This window comes from Canis aureus, chromosome 32 (assembly GCF_053574225.1).
Source record: "Canis aureus isolate CA01 chromosome 32, VMU_Caureus_v.1.0, whole genome shotgun sequence".
Classification (NCBI taxonomy): Eukaryota; Metazoa; Chordata; class Mammalia; order Carnivora; family Canidae; genus Canis; species Canis aureus.
Genome location: NC_135642.1, coordinates 6,503,250 through 6,524,747, shown reverse-complemented (window position 1 = coordinate 6,524,747; position 21,498 = coordinate 6,503,250). Strand labels below are relative to the sequence as shown.

The following is a 21,498-nucleotide window of genomic DNA, read 5'->3' as shown; positions in this document are numbered from 1 at the left end:
GAATGCAGTGCAACTGTTCTTCAAATAGAAGATATAAAAACAAAGGTAGGTCTGCAATAGCTTTCTAGCTCTTTTCCCCCAGAGGTATTTTTTCTCAGAGAATCTACACACTGTGATAGTAGGAGAATAGAAGCAATAGCTAAATTTTTGCAATACAAAGCAGAAAGCAACTCATTCTACAAGACATCAAAAAATAGATTAGAGGAGGTTAAAGAAAGGAGAGACACATCATTCTTGTAGGATCAGAAAATCCTTCAAAAAGAAGAAAGCATTTGAAATAGCTCCACACTAAAGGATAAGATTTTGACAGGTGTGATTTTAAAAAGGGAATTCCAGGAGGAGAGGCATTATACAAGACCAGGAAATTTGTTAACATGTACAAAGGGAAGCAATACTCTCTTTGCTTGTTTTTTTAGATACATGTTAGGAGAGATAAGTCAAGAAAGGGTGATAGTACATTGTAAAAATATTTGAATCCAAGTTGGTGGGAAATTAATGCTAACTTCATAAACAAATGGGAAGCCATGGATGGGTTTTATCAGAGATGTTTGTTCAGTACTAAATTTAAGGAAGATGAACTTAGCAATAATGTCAGAACAGAATGGAGTGGAAAGAGATCAGACAGAGAGTCAAGAATGAGGAGCTCTGGTAAACATCAAATCCTATAAAGAGGGTGAAAAAGAAACAAATTAGAAGACGAAATTACAGGCAGAGTTTTAGATAGTGATTTTAGAAGACTAAGAGGATACCAAATTACATTCCAAAGAATAAGAAAGAGGCTGATGGTTAAATAAATACATTTCTAGCCATAGTCATAGATGGTTAACAGAGGTTAAGAAAAAGGCCTCCTTTTTGTGTTTGTTTATTGACCCTTAAACCACCCCACTCAGATACCTGGTTAAGCTATAAGGTATGAGTGCTGAAGATTCTCCCAAAGATCTGAAAGAATCCTTTCCTCACCTCTCTGTACCTCTTCAAAGGCTCAGATATAAAGGTAAACAAATACCAGCTTTCCATGTGATCTTCATGAGAATATAGCATACCGAGATCTTCACCACATCTCTGGCTTATGTTACTATCTGGCTTAAATCATCATCTGTGGGACACATATGAGTATACTGAGGAAATAAACTAGGCAAGTTTATAGCCATACAGGCCTACCTTGAGAAACAATACAAATCTCAAATAAAGAAACTAACCTTACACCTAAAGAGCTAGAAAAATAAGAACAAATAAAACCCCAAACTAGGAGAAGGAAGGAAACAATAAAGATTAGAGCAGAAATAAATGATACAGGAACTAAAAAAAAAACAATAAAACAGATCAATGAAGCCAGGAACTAGTTATTTGAAAAGGTGGACAAAACTGATAAATCTCCAGCCAGACTCATAAAGAGAGAGAGAGAGAGGGAGAGAGAGAAAAGGACAAAATCAAACAAAAACACAAATGAAAGAGGAGAAATAATAACCAACACCACAGAAATACAAATAATTTTAAGAGAATATTATGAAAAAGTATATGCTGACAAATTGGACAACCTAGAAGAAATGGATAAATTCCTAGAAACATATAACCTACCAAAACTGAAGCAGGAAGAGAGAGAAAATTTGAACAAATGAATTACAGCAAGGAAATTGAATCAGTAATCAAATAACTCCCAACAAACAAGAATCCAGGACCAGATGGCTTCACAGGCAAATTATACCAAACATTTTTTTTAAGATTTTATTTACTTATTCATGAGAGACACAGAGAGAAAGAGAGGCAGAGACACAGGCAGAGGGAGAAGCAGGCTCCATGCAGGGAGCCCAATGTGGGACTCAATCCCGAGTCTCCAGGATCATGTCCTGGGCTAAAGGTGGTGCTAAACAGCTGAGCCACCCAGGCTGCCCTATACCAAACATTTAAAGGTGAGTTAATATCTATTCTTCTCAAACTGCTCCAAAAAATGGAGGAGGAAGGAAAACTTCCAAATTCATTCTATAGAGCCAGCATTACCCTGGTACCAAAACCAGATAAAGACACCACTGAAAAAGAACTGAAGGCCAATATCCCTACTGAACATAGATGGAAAAATCCTCAACAAAATACACAGGTAAACCAACTTCAACAATACATCAAAAAAAAAAAAATCATTCACCATGATCAAGTGGGATTTATTCCTAGGGTACAAGGATGGTCCAATATTCACAGATCAATGTGATATACCAACCACATCAGTAAGAAAAGGGTGAGAACCATATGATCTTTTCAATAGACATAGAAAAAGCATTTGACAAAACACAATGCCCATTCATGATAAAAACTCTCAATAAAGGAGCTGTAGGGAACATACCTCAACATAATAAAGGTCACATATGAAAAACCCACAGCTAACATCTTCAATGAGGAAAAAAAGAGAGCTTTCCTTCTAAGGTCAAGAACAAGACAAGGACGTCCACTCTCACCACTTTTCTTCAACATAGTACTGGAAGTCCCAGCCACAACAATCAGACAACAAAAGGAAATAAGAGACATCCAAATTTCCAAATTGGTAAAGAAGAAGTAAAACTTTCACTCTCTGCAGATGATGACATTATATATAGAAAAGCCCAGAAGATTCCACCAAAAAGCTGCTAGAACTGATAAATGAATCCAGTGAAATCACAGGATACAAAATCAATGTACAGAAGTCTGTTCTACACACCAATAATGAAGCAGCAGAAAGAGAAATTAAGTCCCATTTACAATTACACCAAGAATAATAAGATAGCTAGGAATAAACCTAACCAAAGAGGTGAAAGCCATGTAGTCTAAAAACTATAAAGCATGGATGAAAGCAATGGAAGAGCACACAAAGAAATGGAACGACATTCCATGCTCATGGATTGGAAGAACAAATATTGTTAAAATGTTTATAGTACCCAAATCAATCTACACATTTAATGTAATTCCTATCAAAATAGCAATAGCATTTTTCACAGAACTAGAACAAACAATCCTAAAATTTGTATGGAATCACAAAAGACCCTGAATATCTAAAGTGATCTTGAGAAAGAAAACAAACTGGAGGCATTTCAATCTCAGACTTCAAGTTATGTTACAAAGCTGTAGTAACCAAAACAGCATTGTGTTGGCACAAAAATAGACACATAGATCAATGGAACCGAAGAGAGAGCCCAGAAATAAACCCATCATTCTATGGCCAATTAATCTTCGACAAAGGAGGCAAAAATATGCAATGGAAAAAGGACAATCTCAATCAATCAATCAATCAATCGATCAATTAATCAATGTTTGCCACAGAGCACAGGCTTCAAGGAGGAAGGGAGGAACACAGGGACTTAGAAAAAAAACTACTCTGTCATCTCTCTCTTATCCGCTCCAGCTCTTCTATTGAAAGAAAACCCATTTTAACTGTCTCGTATTATGTGTTTTCATTTTATAAGATGGCCCAGATATTTTCATGCATCATAATAATATAACAGGTGTACAAACCTTTCATGAGGGAAGTTGTGTGGCTTAAAGTTCTATTTGAGCCCTACAATCACTCTGTGAGGCCATCGTGACAGATGTTGTCATTGTCAGTGCGCACACAGTGAGGCTACAGGAGACCGGAAAGTTTCAGGTGACTTGCCCCTGATCTTAAAATAGTGAGCAGTATAAATGGGACTCAAACCCAGATTTCTGGACTCTCAGTTTGGTGTTCTTTCTACTACCCCACTATATCTGACAGTTGTTTTTTTCAAATGAATAAGAAGACTAAAGAAAAAATGCCATAACAACATGTACAGTTGGATAGAACTTTAAATGCAATGTGGTACTATATAGAGTGAAGCAAAGTCACACCTTAGTAAAAGTCTCTTAAATATGATTTTTAGAAGATTTCTATACCTGATTAAATATTCGGGTTTAAATATTCAGGATTCCAGGTTAAATAAACATGGGACTATAATTTTTAGGCAATGGTTCTGTAAGGTATGTCTGCTTCCTCTTTGCTTGGCTGTTCATGTTGAGGGAGACTATGGTGTTAGGTATTCACAAACCCACTTTTACACCATGGGGATGGTAAGAAGGTCTTATTCGTCTTAATTGAGTCTTAGTTCATAAAATCTGCCATAAATGTCAGTAATTTTGAGATTTTTTTCCACAATACCAGTAACCCTAAATACAGTGATATTTCAACACAATCTCCCAAGAAAAGGATAGACTAGCTCAGCACTGAGTTCCAATCCAGGGTTCATGTCTGTTTCAGCACAGGTAGCTAGAATCACTACTGTTGTCTGGCAAGCTCCTTTTCCTTAGCTAACCAATGAAGAGGCAGGAAGTTAACAATCTGGGGACAGGCAGTCAAAATCCAAAAAAAATTTAAAGACAGTGGTGTGCTAATAAAATAGATGGATTCATACTTGTTTGAGAAGGAGGAAGAAGGAGAATGGGAACAGGAGGAGGAGGTGGACATTGGCCGATATGTAATTAGTTCTTAATCAGTACTAGACCCTAGGCTAAGTGCTTTCTGTGCCCCCAATCATTGATTCTCATTGTCCTATGAGACACATACTAGTAATTTTTCCCATCTTACCCATGAGAACCATATCAGCTTAGAGAGGTTGAGTAGCTTGCCCAAAGTCACAAAGCTATTAAGTCACAGAACTGAAATTTGAATCCAAGTCTGTCTTAAAAGTCTTGCATATAGAAGCTATAAAACACTGCATTCCCTAAAACTTTAGGGAGAGATCATGAATCCTTTATGGAAGACTCTCAAGAGACCTCTAAGACCTCTATGTAAAGATTGTTATTATTTTTTAAGATTTTATTTGTTAATTTGGGAGAAGAGAGACAGAGAACACAAGCAGGGGGAGCAGCAGGCAGAAGGAGAGGGAGAAGCAGATTCTCTATAGAGCAGAGAGCACTACGCAGCGTTCGATTCCAGGACTCTGGGATCACGACCTGAGCCAAAGGCAGAGATGCCCAGCCAGCTGAGCCACTCAGGTGCCCCTACATAAGGATTATTTACCTTTTCTTCAATAAGAGATGGTTAACATATTGTGGGCATTAAGCAAGCAGCATCATAATCTGGGTGCCCCTCAACCAGAATATAAAATATCATCTGACAGGAAAGAAAAAGAAGATATAATGCTTGCAAATTCCTGCTAGGAATTCCCCTTTGTCCTAGAAGAACACTAGTGCTCATGCCTTAATATTTCTGCTAGGGCCCAAAGAAAGAGTTGTCCCACAAATGCCCCAGAGGAGATAAGAAAGGTTAAAATCGGACATTAGCATTAAATTTGCCTCAAGTTAAGTAAGAATTATGATTGAATGTCGTAAGTTCTCGCTTCAGGAGATGGAATAAAGTGTCACCACCCCCCACCCCTCCCACCCCTGCCTTTGAGGCAGTCCCCCTTGTGATCAGGACCTTGGCTGTGGGTGTGGACCCTTGGGACTCTGTTTGCTAAACCTTTAAACCAATTCCACTTTTGACAGAAGGCTGGAAGCTGTAAAGAGAATATCTAAACATCTATCTAGTCTCCATCTTTTGACATCTTAATTTAAAAGAAAGTCTCAGCCATAGAGGATGATTATTGTATCCCTAATTTTAGCAGGTTTTAAGACATAGACCCTTTATACCATAGTGGCTACAGTCAGACTCAAAGCAAAGGAAACAGTACCATCTTCAGCTTGATATACATCTTCCTTTAATAAACTGAGCTGCCTTGAGAATTCCCCATATAACTGCCACTTACGATTTCACTACTTTATGCAATAATATCGTGTCGACAATTCCTACAGTTTGATATGTCAACTGAAGATGTCTAACAATTCTTTTATACCATTTACCATTTACATACAGCATTTCCAGATGATTCCACAAGTTCATCCTCAATGACCTATTAACTGATCTCAACTAAAAGGCAAAGTCATAAAAAGGCTATTATTGTATCAGAAACAAAAAAAAATTGCAGCTATCCATATGGCAAGCTTGGAAAGTATAAAGGTGAAGGTAAGTATATGCATTTATGAAACTGATGGAAAAGCCAAAGTTTTTAGTTACACATGGTTGCCCTGGATCACTTGTTCTGGCAGCCTCATGTCGTTTCTAGAACTCTCTTATGTTTCTAGGATTCAAAACACATTTTAAAAATGCTTTTGAAAAACATAAAACAATTTAATAAAAACATTTCAGAATTTGAGATTGCTAAAAGTGCTAGGTAGACAGAAGAAAAAATAGGCACAGTAAAAAATTGAAAATGAATTTTGAGGCAGATGGCTGTTGTTCTGATTCCTAAAGTAAAGAATAGGTAGGTCTCTTAATCTTAAAAGCACAAAGGGAACCCCTCTGGGAACAAAAGGACTCTAAGCACAATTCTGGTATCAGGGAAATTTTACATTGCCTGTGGCAAATTTAAAGAGAGTTTGAAATAAAAGCAAATAAATACTAAGTTCAGTAAATGGATCTGTGATGATAGAATGCAGAATAATAAGGAAACTATGATCTGGGTTCCCATAATTTTTTTTATACAGGCTTTTATGAAAAGTTGGAATTGGCACAAATTTCTGTCTCACAAATAGCAAACTAAATCTGTGACTCAGATGAGGCCACTAGGGAACACACTATCAAGTACACTTGTCATCAGATTAAGTAACATTGTTCCCTAAGGTGAACTTGTAGTACATGATATATCAAATTTCCAGTTGGGAGGAAACTGAGTGATTAAGAGATCAGCACACACAACACAATTCTCCTTCCCCTTCCTCTCTTCTTCTTTCTTCTTCTTTTAAGAGAGAGAGATGGAGGGAGGGGCAGAGGGAGAGCAAGAGAGAATCTCAAGCAGGCTCTATACCCAGCACACAGCCCAATGCAGGGTTCGACCTCACAACCCTGATGTCATGACCTGAGCTGAAATCAAGAGTTGGACTCTTAACTGACTAAGCTGCCCATGTGATCCCCCAAGAAAATCCTTCTTAAAGGGCCTGACATCATCAGAAGAAATATGGTTTGGTTGTGTTTGGAGCCTAGTTGAGCCAAAAAAATCTACAGCATACAAATCATTCTTGTAAAGAGAATGTTTTGAAATATTAAATATTTCAGTAAATAACAACATTTTATAATAAAAATAATTTCAAGGCATGTAAATTTAACCATTGGCTCTTGGAATTTAATTATTCAAGAAGAAAAAATGATCCATGGGGTTTTCTTAAATCTTGATGTTGGGAGACAGGATACAACATTTCCCCATTCCTTCTCTTCAGTCTCAATTGCTTTGCCAGAACTAAAATATTAGTAATCTAGCCATAACCACAGCTAGTTATTCTTCAATCCTAAAATGTATGAAAAAGGTATATATAATGAATACTTTCACAAATGGAATTAGAAATGTGTTTATACAACAATCACATTAGATTAGAATCACAATAATTCTAATTATTAAGAAATAATTCAGGAGGTATGAGGATGAGCTTAGCAGAGATATTTCTAATAATAGAGCAAAATCATATAACACACAGAAAAATGATAAAGCAGCTGAAGTAACGTTAATCTTAAGCTGTCATAGAGCAGAGTGATCCACCTGATTCCAGCCAGGAAAGCCAGTCCCCTCTTTATGAAACTGATGGGCAAAGAGCTTCTTATAGGGGTAGATATACAGGGAGTCATTTGGAGGGTTAGAGAAATACTAAAAAGGAAGGATACATATTTAGCTAGGAAAATCTAGAGAGGAGCAGAAGCTGGGGTAGGGGACAGGAAGAGAGAGAGATGGAGACAATGGAGCAAAAGGGATAATATCTGACCCAGAGAGAGCAAAAAAGATAGATTTCTTTGTGTTCATAAGACTTTACAAGATTATGAAACCGAGCAACTCTTGCTTCAGGGCCTGGATTTGAAAAAGCATGGCCAAGACTGGAAAAGAGGCCATTCTTCCCCAGGCACCATCTCCTTTAGTGCTCTAAAAAATCAAAAAGGCCTATGACAGAAGCCTGCTGTGCCCAGCAGGGTGTCATTTTAATGGAGGGCACCAGCAGCAGAAGCAGGAAAGGTGCAGTGAGGATGAGGCTGGAGGATGGTATGACTGGTTGGATTGCTGAGCAGATGCCACACTCCAGGACATAACTGGAGTGGCAGCCTTCAGAAGTGGATGAAGTCCCATGTGAAAATGAAAAAAACTTAAGATTCACCACAGTAAGGTATTCTTGTCAATATGGCCTCACTGGAACAAATAAACAAGTGATTGCTGAATTCTTAAGTTTATGCAAGGTGAAGAAGCAAGTGACACAGAAAAGGACAAGAAAGAAACTCAGTGATAAATATGTCTCTCATCCCAAAGAAGGAAAAATCAAACTCCTCCAAACAGAATGGATTTCTTTGGAAGGCTGGCTATAGTTGGACATTTTTAAATGCATGTTGACAATTATTCGATAGATTTTTGAGAAAATCAAACCATTATCCATCCAGTTCCACAGACTTATCAGCCCTCCTTAAAACCTGCCCACTCTCAGATTCCAATCCATTACCAGGTTCCTTGACCTGGTTAGGGATTTGAATGGATTGGCCTTGGGGACCACTTCCATCTTGAGGTGGTATTATTATTATTATTTTTTGTATATATTATGGTATATGCTCTTCTTGGAAAAGCAAAGATTCTTTGCTCTTTTAAGCTCTTCTGCATAATATCTCACATCATTAAACTTTCATTTAAAAACCCAGTAGATTCCAACAATCATTAACATGATTTTGATTTGGTTACTTAGACCATTTAATCCCACAACACCCAGAATTTGGTCTACTGATAGTTAAAAGATCAGTCAGGTGTAGCTAGGCCAACAGTAGCCACTAGATTCTTGGGAGCACAAGATCAAATGAGCACATATCATATAGTTTTTTACTTTCCCAATTTCCATGCTGTGTCAATGTTACCAATGACAGGACTGAAAGTAGGATTGCCTTTCCCATATTTGGGCTTATAGACTAGTTGGGCATCAGAAGTATTCCACATTACAGGGATCCCTGGGTGGCGCAGCGGTTTGGCGCCTGCCTTTGGCCCAGGGCGTGATCCTGGAGACCCGGGATCGAATCCCACGTCGGGCTCCCAGTGCATGGAGCCTGCTTCTCCCTCTGCCTGTGTCTCTGCCTCTCTCTCTCTCTGTGTGACTATCATAAATAAATAAAGATTTAAATAAAAAAAAAAAAAAAAAAAGAAGTATTCCACATTACATACTTTGGGGTTTCCAAAAGCAAAGGGTCATGATTCAATTGCATCATGATTTGTTTCAAAAGCTGGATGCTGACCCATGGGTCTAAATGGGGAGCCTGTGACACCGAGGAGAACTTTCAGATGGAGAGAATTAGTTTTACCATGTTTGTTTTAATAATTATTAATTTTATTTATTTATTTTTATTTAATAAAATATTTATTTATTAATTTATTATTTATTTATTATTTTATAAATAAAATAAATTTTATTATTTTATTTATTTAATAAAATTTTATTTAATATTTATTTTTATTTAATAAAATTTTATTTTATTTATAAATAAATATTTATTTTATTTAATAAAATAAATTTTATTATTTATTTATTTATTTTTATTTTATAAAAATAAATTTTATTTAATATTTTATTTAATAAATAATATTTATTTAATATTTTATTTTTATGATTTTTATTTATTTATTTTATTTAATAAAACTAGATTCCTTTCAGAGAACGGAACTATTCTTAAAGACTTATGGTCTCAATCATTGGTAATTCCTGCAGAAGTTCTAGGGAGGGGAAATGACATTCTGGAAGAAAACACCCTCTGTCTCCTAATGTCTTACCATCTATTTTTTTCCTGCCATTACTTCTCTTTTATAAGAAATTCAGGAAGGCAGGAAGCCCCTATTTTTCCATATACCTTCTGCTTCCTTTTGTTTTGAAACGAAGAACTGAGTCCTCAAGAGCCAAGCTTGGACTACTTCACACAGTGCTGGCTATATATTTGCTGGTCAGGGGACCCAAAAACAAAAGCTAGTTATGGCCCCAGTGATGTACAGGTTTAGTACACATCAAAGCAGAGAAACCCTGAAAATACCTATCTTAGAGATGCCTGGGTGACTCAGTGGTTGAGCATCTACCTTTGGCTCAGGGCATGATCCCAGAGTCCTGGGATCAAGTCCCACATCAGGCTTCCTGCATGGAGCCTGCTTCTCTCTCTGCTTATCTCTCTCTCTCTCTCTCTCTGTGAGTTTCTCATGAATAAACAAATAAAATCTTTTAAAAAAAATTCCTACCCCATCTTTACCCCCACAAACACTTGGCAGTGCCCTCTCATGGATGTCAAAAGCATCAAGAAAGTCTCATCCATATACCATCCCCCTCAAATGAGAGGTTCAGTCTTGGTTGGAATATTTACTTTGTGTCAGAATTGAGCTGAGGCTACAATGCCATGAAACTGCACAATGCCTTATGCTTTCTGAAGGAATCTCACACACATAATCTTATCTAAACAAATCTGAAGATTGTAGAAGATCAGCATGCAAGACACAGAAGATTTTGCTGAGGGAAGTTTGAGAGAAATACCTGGTTGGAGTACTACCAAAGCATATGGCACATTTTTCATTTAAAAACCGTTCCTAGGTGGCTCAGTCAATTAAGCATCCAACTCTTGGCTTCAGCTCAGGTTATGATCTCATGGTTGTGAGACTGAGCCCCTTGTCAGCCTCCACAGTGGGTATGGAGCCTGCTTAAGATTCTTTCTCCCTCTCCCTCTGCCACTGTTGCTCACTCACTCTCTCTTTGCCTCTCTACATAAAAAAAATAAATCTTTTTAAAAAACCATTCCATTTATTTTTTTAAAAAGATTATTTATTTATTCATGATAGAGAGAGAGAGAAAGAGAGAAAGGCAGAGACACAAGCAGAGGGAGTAGCAGGCTCCATGCAGGAGCCCAATGTGGGACTCGATCCCGGGACTCCAGGATCGTGTCCTGGGCCAAAGGCAGGCACTAAACCACTGAGCCACCCAGGGATCCCCCAAACCATTCCATTTAAAAACCCAACCGTCTGTCAGACATTTTTGTCTCCATTACTCTAGGTGGATCATTTGTCTTTGGCATCTCCAATAGGCTTCTTTGTGCTTCCCTTCCTCTTGTAATGCATTCTCTTTCCTGTCCTTCAAAAAATTCACTTTCAAAATATGACTGGATATAAGTCATTTAGCTTCTGGCTACATATGTTAGCCATCCCAGGAGTATTTTCACTTTCACAGTTACTCTGCTGAAGGAAATGATAACTTATGGAGACAATTTAGGGTATTCAAACTTCACTTAAATAGGAGAAGTATCGGTAGGGTCAGAGGTCTTCCTAGCACTGACAAAATCCTAATGCTTCTGTCTGTAGCTAACACATGACTTACGAGAACCAAGAGTGTTTCTAAGTAGTCTATGTCATTAAATATTTCAGGTAATTACTATTGTTTATGATTACTCACCATATACTGGGTACTCTCCCTAGGGCTTTACCTGTTTCAACATATTCATTTTCATATGCACATACACACACACAAAAATCTATGAGGTAGGTACTACAAGTATCCCCATTCTACCATAAGGAAACTGAGGTACAGAGAGGGTAAGTAACTTGCCTGGGGTCTCACAACTACTAAGCAACCAAGCTGGGATTTGAACCCAGATGGTCTGTCTCCAGAATCCTGACTCTGAAAATCCCCTACAGGACTGTCCAAGAATACTGAGTCTCATTCAGAAGATGGGCTTACTTATTTACTAATCCCTCTTCCTTAGGTCAAAGAATATGGAGCACTCACCCCTTGGTGCCACTGGTCCGGGTCTGAGCAGTATTCCCATGAGATGGTTTCCCCCCCAGGCAGCGCAGACCGAGGGAAACACAATGAATTCAGAGTGAGAAGGCTTGGACTCCAGTCCAACTCCACCAATCACTAATAGTAATCATTCTCAAGCCACTCACTCCCTCTGTACCTCAGTGTCCTCAACCATGAGATAATTTTTGATTCTCCCTATTTACATGCAATTCCACAATCCCTCCTGCAGAGAAATGGAGCCTACTCTCCAAATTCCTTTTCTAGGTTGACACTGAATTCAGGGCACACACATGTGGGATCAGAACCCAAACTCCTGAAGCCAAAGGACATCATGGGGCAGAGAGGGGTGGAAGCAGGCAAAGAAAATGGCATGAGAAACTCAGAAGTAGGGAGACAAAACCAAACTTTCATCAGTCATACAAGAAGTAGAAGGAAAGCAAGTGAAGTGTTGAAAATAAGTAACACTGAATGTAAAATTAGTATGAGTGAAAAAGAAATGCATTAATAGGGTTTATTATTTCCACCTCTATTATAAAAGAAAATTCATTATTAGCTTACATGAGACCCAGGGGACAGTGATCTCTCCACCCTGGATTTATCTAAAGCCTTTTCTCCCTTTGATCCAAATCCTTTATTTGGAACCCAGCTTTGGTACTTTAATCACTTCCCCCTAGCACATGCTCAAGGCAAAAATCTTCAACTCAAGGCCCTTCGCAGACTCTTATCAGTCTAGACCAGCCTATGATGTCTCCATGTCCTTCTCTAGTCTCAAATCTATTTAGCCTTGTCTGTCAGAATATTTGACTCCATCCTAATTGGGGCCTATAATCTCAGTTTTCAGATGTGCCTGGGCTCCATGCCTTATAGTCTTGAGGGCCGGAGGGTCCCTCCCTCCTACCTCTTAGCAAAGCTTTAGGAACTACACTGCCTAGGTTCTAATCCCAGCTCCTCCACGTAGCACAGTAACGTGAGATGGCTGTGTATTCTCTATGTGCCTCAACTTCTCATGCCTCACATATAGGCAATAATGATACCTGATAGACCTATACATAGTACATATATACACAGGGGCTCTATCGGTAATTAGTATTCCGTGTTTCAGATCCATATTGTCCAGGAAAAGAATCTTAGGACACCTTGTCTCCTACCGCCAATTAACCTTGTGTGATATATTTTTCTGACTTGATAAAAAGCTCCCTAGGGGGAGGAACTATCATAATCATCATCTTTGTATTCCCTATAGTACATGTCTCCAAGATGGAAGATATTCAGCAAATCGTACACTGAAGTACCATTATCTGAAGATATAAACCCGACCTGTGTCTCTGCCTAAAAATTCAAAGGCATTATTACTTGTAGTCAGCATTAATGTTTAATGATGGTTTGAGTTTACCTTCTAGTAAACACACAATTAAAGTAGACAAAAAGTCATTATCAGAAAAAATAACTGGCTTTCTCTCATTAAAATATGTATCAAGAAGAGAAAAATTTGAAAAATACAAAAAGTCAGATTAGGGAGTAAATGGCTAGACAAATACCAAAATTTCCATTACAGATCAGATGAAAGTGATAGTAGGGAACATGAAAGGTGAAGAAAAGAGATGTTTTTAAATAATTCAAGATACTAAACAAGGGGGAAAATGGACCTCTGAAACTTTGAACAATCCCCAAGAGGAAAATGAAAGATGTGATTCCAAGATTTCACCATCAACCAAATAAATATATATGTTTTTGTTTTCCAAAGCTTTGAACACAGCAGAATTTTGATGACTTAGTCTCTGGCTAGCTTCAGGTGTCTGATCAAATGATCAGCCTCATAAAAAGTCTTCCTTGGTGACTCAATCTGAAAGACTGCCCATGTTCAAAATGTCACTCTCTAGCCCTTCCCCGAACTTGTTACATGCCACTATATATATATCCCAGAGTCCCAGGATCGAGTCCCGCATCGGGCTCCTTGCAGGGAATCTGCTTCTCCCCCTGCCTTTGTCTCTGCCTCTCTCTCTATGTCTCTCATGAATAAATAAATACAAACTTAAAATAAAAAAACAAGCTTCGTAAGACTGGAAGGCAGCTAAAAGCATGGAAGGGAGACCAAGGCTGGGACCAGGATAGTGGGGGTGAAGAGACTGCAAAGGACCCCAGGTCCAGGGTGGGACTTGGCAGTGAGCACAAGTACACAGCACGGCGATGACTGAGTCCACCTTCTTACCTACATCAACCTTCACTTGGGCAGGCTCCGGGCTCTGAGATGTCAAAAACATGATGCCACCAGGCCTGTGTAGAAAAAATAATCCAGGCTTACCCGAAGCAACTGCACATTAAAGTGTGTGCATGTGTGTGCGTGTGTGTTTCTGTGTTGTCTGTATATTTGGACACGCCGATTCTAAGAGGCTTTCAGTAAAAGATAGTCATGATGCTGATCCTCTTGCTTCTGACGTGAGTTGAGGGACGAGAAGACCCTGCACCTAAGACAGCTGTAACATGTCACCTGAATGACTGCAGGGTACAGGATGACCAGCTGTGTCAGCTTGCCCACAACTGAGGGGTTGCCAGGAAGCAGCCTTCTAGTGCTGCCCCAAACCAGTACTGGTTAGCCACCCTACCACATCAGTGCCCTCTGAACTGCTCTGTGTTCCCTCACCTGCTGTTCACACCGCACCCAGAGTGATCTTTTCAAAACGAGAATCTGACCTGACCCCCTCCACAGCCAGTCACACAGTCTAAACCATCCCATGGTTCTCACGCTCTTAAAACAGATTTTAGCCCCTAACCTGTCCTGAAAGGCCCTGTGGACCTGAGCCTCCACCTCGTCCTCCAGCCTCCTTTCATACTGTTGCCACAATTACATGTGTCCGCAGCTCACGTGCAGGCTGCCCCCGCCAACACAGAGGCTCCACACACACTGTCCCCTCTGCACAGAGGTGACTCCCACCCTTCTTCGCGTGGTTCACCATCATTTCTTCAGAGGAGTCGTTCCTGACTGCCCTCTTCTGAGCCTTCCCAGGGCGGTGGCCACTGTGGCCAGTGCCCACCCTGTCCTCCCAGCAGGAAAGCACACCCCAGGAGCTATTCACACAAACACCTGTGCCTTTCTACCCACTGGCTTTGCGTGTTCCCAGGAGACCCCTCTCTAAACATAGGCTGGTCCTGGAGGAGGCAGGAGCAGTGGACAGGAGCCACATCACATAGGTTTTGGGGCCATGATACAGAATCCAAATTTTATTCTAAGTCCAAGGGGAAGCTCTTTGGAGGTTTCAGGCTGGGCAGAGACATGATCTTTCAACGGTCACTCAGAGGGCACCTGGGGGACTCAGTGGTTGTGCATCTGCCTTTGGCTCAGGGCCTGATCCCAGGGTCCTGGGATCGAGTCCCACATCGGGCTCCCTGCATGGAGCCTGCTTCTCTCTCTGCCTGTGTCTCTGCCTCTGGGTGTGTGTCTCTCATGAATGAATAAAAAAAATCCTTAAAACAAAAAACAAAAACTCCCTACAAAGGTCACTGAGGCTGCTGTATGGGAACTAGACAATGAGAGGGCAGGCATGGAAGCAGAGAGAGAGCAGGCCCAGATGGGAGGTGAATGCAGTAGGAAGGAGTCATTGTGGAAGTAGCTGTTCATAGCACAACAGCCAGAGCCTTCAAGCCGCCAGGTCAGCTTCAGAACAGCAGCTCACCTGAGAAGACCCTCTGAAGCCTGCTTCATTTGAGGTGGTTCTTAGGAGAGGGTGAAAAATCTGTGTGTGTGTGTGTGTGTGTGTGTGTGTGAGAGAGAGAGAGAGAGAGAGAGAGAAGTAGGGATAAACATAGGGAACATACTAGATCCACAGTTTATCTGTCATACTAACATGTCATGATGGGGAGGCAATTAGGGAGAAGTCTAAAGGAGAGAGGGGGAAAAAAGTTGAAGAACACTGTTCTAGAGCATCAGACAGACTGCAGGCTCCCTCTCAGGACCATCAGGTGCTCTTCAGCTGGCCTGGGACGGCCCTGGCCTCCTGGACCAATAATCCTAAAGCTGCCCTGTCACCTTACGTTTCCTTGGAGCCATACAGACACTGATTAATTCACCTTCTCAGTGGGAAGATGGTCTAGTAAGATATGATGGTCTATTTACAAGTCGGCCTTTGGAAACACAGGTACTCCTGTTTGAACACTCCAGAGACTTGCGAGCAAGGGAAGGAAGGTCTGGGAGTGAATTAGGGTAATGCAAATACGGTGTGTCTCAGAGAGATTGTCAGTCCTATGATTCATGTTTCTCTTTCTGCCAAGACTCCATCTACCCCTCACCTGGTGAATTCCTGGGCTTCTAGCAGAGTCCAAGCACAAGTGTCTCCTCCCCTAAAAATCCAGGGGACATGATGATTCTTTCCTTTGAGCCTTCAGAGCACCTTGCAAAAATAAGTAATGTCTATTCTTCCTTGAACACTTGTGGCAGGCATCACGCTGTCCATGTTACCCGAGTTACTTCACTTAATCCTCCGTTAGTCCCATTTCATAGATAGGAACTGAGCTCAGAGAAGGAGCTCGTTCAATGTCAGCAAAAAGACCCTAGAGTGGAGATGCCACCCCAACCAGCCCTTCAGCCTCTAGATTGTACATACACCACTGTATTATCGCTTGTGTCCTATAAGCTGTAGTTCATGTGCCTCTTTCCTCCGTTGCTTCCAACATAAATTTATGACACAGGCCACGTGTCACAAATAAAGAATGAACTTTACCGTGAAATCCTGTTGCATTAACTGGAATATTATTTGCTGAGACTCAGTTTCCTCAACTGTAAAACAGAGACAAGGAATGCCTACCTAATAGGTTTGTTGTCAAGAAAAAATTAGATATGACTTTTAATGCACTTACCACAGTATCTGGCTCATAAAGACCCCTTAATTAAAGTGCTGATTGAGGGCCTGTGAAATACCCAGACTTATGATGGACACAGGGGAGAAGGAAATAATAAAACAGTTCTCATGGAGCTAGCACACTAGGAATTTAATGTATTTGGGTTGCCCTCACTTCCTGAGGGCAGGGATTACAGGTGATGTGACACTCAGTTTTTAGAGCTCAGCAATATCCAGAGCCAAATAGGCACCCAACAATTTTTTAGTGATGAATAATAGTGGTTTACACAGTTTTAGATCCTAAATATTGGAGATCATGAACAATTGTGTCAAGTTAGTGGGTTATCATTTATCAAAATAACTGAAAGTAAAGCACAAATATATCACGCCCAGAGCTGTATGCATTCAGTTCATCCAAGCATGCAGCTACCACTAAAGGACTCTCAAAATAAATATACATAGCAAAAAGGGATACTATAACCTGAACAATGTAAAAATAATAAAACATCTAATAATATTCAGGAGGTGGGAAGAAAAAACAGGGAGAAAGTTTCAAAACTGTTAATCTTTGAAAAAAAAGAAGTCAACTGATACTTTCTGAAGAAGAAAGTTCATAAAAACAGCAATATAATTAATGAGTGACTACAGCTTCTTAATACTTGTCATGATACTTTAGCCATAAAGAGACATTTTAAAAGAAATAACATATCTTGAAATGAGGTACATTTATTTGACATTTGACTATTCTTTAGTTTCAATTCAGTTTTTTAATTGCTTAAAAAATTTTTAATTTGTTTTTATTTAAATTTAATTATTTTAAATTTATTTATAAATAGCATCTCTATTTATGTTTATAAAAATATTTCTACCCATCCAGATAGACAGATACATAGGTGTAGACAGATGTCTGAAATGATGTTATCTAAGGTTAATAGTGGGAACTGTAGTTTTCGAGATGATTTTTTTTTAATTCCCATCTTTGTGATTTTTTAAAAAAAGCTAATTTATTTACTTGAGAGAGAGAAAACACAAAGGGAGAGGGAGCCCATTGCAGGGCTGGATCCTAAGACCATGACCTGAGCCAAACACAGACACTTAACCAACTGAGCCACCTAGGCGCCCCAACATATGTGATTTTTTTTTTTCATATGTGATTTTTTTAAGTGTTTTTCCCAAAAGTAGAGGGAATATAGAATACAAAATATGAGTGGGAATATGGATCATTATTATTTCATTCTTTGTACCTTTACATATTTTTCACATTTCCAAAAATGATTTTTAAAATGGCTTTACCTCAGATTCTACATTTATAATTATGTTTCTTTCCTTTTAAGTCAGACTCTAAAATAGATAGAAAATATGTTTTTTACTTAACGTTGCTCATGGTATCCTTACAAGGACTTGAGAACCTAATTTGCAAAGCAGAAAAGACTGGATTCTTTTGAATGCTTTTTATTAAGGTAATAACAAACAGAGAACTAATGAATGGTTAAATGTTTGTTTGCATTATTTACGGTTTTTACAACAAGAATGAGAGATTATGAAAGAGACTATGAAAATCTTCATGTTGAACTATGGTCTGATGGATTCTTTAAGACCGGGATTTCAGGGACACCTGGGGGGCTCAGTGGTTGAGCGTCTGCCTTAGGCTCAGGGCATGACCCCGGGGTCCTGGGATGAGTCCCACATCGGGCTCCCCCCAGTGAACCTGCCTCTCCCTCTGCCTGTGTCTCTGCCTCTCTCTGTGTGTCTCCCATGAATAAATAAATAAAATCTTAAAAAAAAAAAAAAAAAGACCGGGATTTCAAACTAAATGGCTTTCCATTTAGTTTAAACTAATGCCAGCACATGTTTAAGACATGATCATTGAATGTCAACATCTGCTTGCTGTGATAAATGACAAACTTGCTTAATCCAGTTCTTACCCTCTACTATGGTTACATAGTTATAAAAAAGGGACTAGCTGCTGTGAGATGTCTTGGGGAGTGGTGGATAAAACATCTGAGCTACCTGTTTAGGTCTCACAGGAGGTGCCATGGTCACATCATTTTCATTTATAAAAGTTTGGGGAAAGAGCGGGATTCTGATTTCCTCCATAAAATAGCTCAAGAAATCTATTTACTTTCATGTAGCCTCGAAATTTAGGGCTAATAGGATTTGGCATTTCCTGGGTTTTGCATGCTTCCACTAATATTACAGACGGTTTCTTTTCAATTCAGTGAACCACCTGGATGTGAAACGTTTAATCACTGTGAATAACAATTTAGAGAATAGAAAATAAATTTTTGTTTCTCTTTGTGAAAATGTCTTCTCCCAATGATAAGTTATAGCCTATGGTTTGGGGATTGTTGGTTTTTTTTTTTTTTTTTTTTTTCACATAAAGGAAGGGAAATGTTATAAAACAATATTTGTGAAATGCTTTAACTCCTATTGCATTCTGTCAAGATGTGGGTTGGAATTTTTCTAGCCTTGGAGTTGACAAAATTCATAGGGAAAATGATGGAATCTTAGATTTAAAGAAATAGATTTAAAAAAAAAAAACTTTGAAATTATCAATTCCATCCCGATTCTGGATTGTCTCTTTCACTATAACCTTTGTGAATGGCCATCCAGTCTCAACTGGAACTCTTAAATGGCAAGTTGTTCTCCAGACCACAAGGAAACTTCATGGCTTTCAGACAACTCTAAGTGTAAAAAAATAAAAATTTAAAAATTCCCTTAATCTCAGCTAAAACCCATTTTCATTGATGCCTTCCCACTGGTGCTTGTCCTTACATGCAGAGCTTGTAAACCCCAAATTCCCTCCTGTCCAACAGCCTTTTCAAGACCTGAGCTTCTCATCCTAAGCACCTCCTTCCCCCATCTCTTCAGAAGCCCTCAGATGGAAGCACTTCCATTCTCAAAAACCCTGCACCTCATCTGACTGTTCATGAGTGTGTCAACACCTTACTAAAAAGCAGTGCCCACAGTTAAACAAAAGTCTCTCCAAAAAAAATGCCAAAAGTTGTTCTAGGATTGTAAATACAATTCTTGCAATGGTCACTTTAAATCCTTAGATGAACACCTCTTAAAGAGCTAGATTCTATCTTACTATCTCTTGCCCTATCTTGAGTTTGTTTCCTCTTCACCAAAACTGCCTTTGCAGTCTTGAAGACCACTCTTGAATTACTTTTGGTTGCAAGCACCTGAAACTGATTTGGGCTCCCTTAAGGAAAATAGAGGCATATCCAATTTCATGAAATTCATGGATTACTGATTTCAAGAAATCAGAATAAGGGTAGGAAATCCAAGAGCCTTTCAATGGCCACTGGGACAGACCACCAAGGCCATCCCCCTGGAGTACTTCTCTAACTGTGACCTAACTCCACTGATTCTTAGTCACTACCATCCTTCAGTCCTAAACTCTCATTCTTGGGGAAGGGAATCCAACGGGCCCAGCTTGGGTCCGATTTCTATCCCTGGTTTCAGGAACCATGACCAGGAACATGGTCTTATGCATATGGAGCCCAAACTTAGATATGGGGTCATTTTCAGAGAAAGGAAAATAGTCATGAATCAGATAGATCCAAAATCATTGTATTTCTAAGAAAGGAATGTTCAAAGATCATTAATCTGTTTCTTTTTTATTTCTCCTTGTGTTTTTCCCTTTTGCTTGACTCCCCCATAAGGCAGATATCAGAATTGGTGTTTATTGCATCAGGAGAGGTGAAAGGCAAGGGTTTGAAAAAGAGAAATAGCCTGAGAGTATTTCTGGATTTTGTTTTCCGAAATCCCAAACACTTAGAAGGTCGCAGGGAATTTCTGGAAGGAAGTAATAAGAAGGAATGAAATGTATGGACATGAAGAACCTTGTAGCAACCTAGAGCATTATCTCCCTCTGGCCATTGGAAAAGGAAGGAGGGAGGCTTATAAACCTAGGAAGAGGGAGGAGCAGACCTTGCTTCCTGGGTTGTCCCCAGGGAGACCTCACATACACCCCAAGCTGTGTGTGGGACATCTAGGCATCCATGACCTGGACACCCGCAGCTGAGCAAGTTACAGAAGCAGCAACATGGCACTAGAGTATAACCTGTGCAATCAGACACTTCAATGACCAGAGGGTCCCCTCTGCCAGCACTGATGCAAGGTGCCAGCCCCCTGGAGCTTGATACACCTCTGGGGAAAGGTATGAGCCCAAGAAGGGCTGAGGGAAAGTCTTCTACCTTTCCAGAAGGAAGAGGCTTGAAACTAGAAAGAATATGATCAGAAAAAAAGTTGAGATGAGATACTTTCTATATACCTATGTTCATAGATGGAGATTCTCACCTGCCACAGTTGCAGGGAAAGATGGGAGCAAAATAAGAACAAAGGATTTCTGCTTCCTCTCCTTCTGTGAATCTGACCTCATCCTTTTCAAGCAGTGGAATTTGTACATCACATCCTGCTTATAATATTAATAGCCCTCCTTTATAGAACTGACTTATTTTTTTTTCTACTCCTCTTATTTATGACCTTAGTTTTCCTGATGCTATTCCCCTGGGTCCAGGCCATACCTCTCTTACAGTGTAGTAGTCTTAGACTATATGTCTCTTCTCCCTTCTTCTGTGTATTTCGTCCTTGTTTGGTGTAGTATGAGCACAAGATCACCCTGCAACCACTTTGAAGCCTCCTGCCACCTTTCCCTTTTGCTTTGTCCTTTGCCCAATTTGTGATTATGATACCAAAATTGTGTTTTATCTTTTTAAAATTTTTTATTTTAGTAAGAACACTTCACATGAGATCTATCCTCTTAGCAAGGTAAGTGTATGATACAGTCCTGCTGACCACAGATACAGAATTTTGTTGTTCTTCTTAACAAATTCTGAATCTAGCTAATAGTGTGCTTGTTTGGCAG

General features: G+C 39.4%; 1 protein-coding gene across 33 annotated transcripts in view; it reads right to left on the bottom strand.

The window, feature by feature from the left end:
• Positions 1-21,498, bottom strand: part of FMN1 (formin 1) — a 438,849-nt gene that overhangs the window by 410,546 nt on the left and 6,805 nt on the right. The window contains exon 3 of one of the 33 annotated variants that reach the window (XM_077880459.1): positions 14,003-14,067. The exons of the other annotated variants lie outside the window; for them this stretch is intronic. The gene's annotated coding sequence lies outside the window, so the exon portion shown is untranslated. The remainder of the gene's footprint in view (positions 1-14,002; positions 14,068-21,498) is intronic. 33 annotated transcript variants of the gene reach the window in all.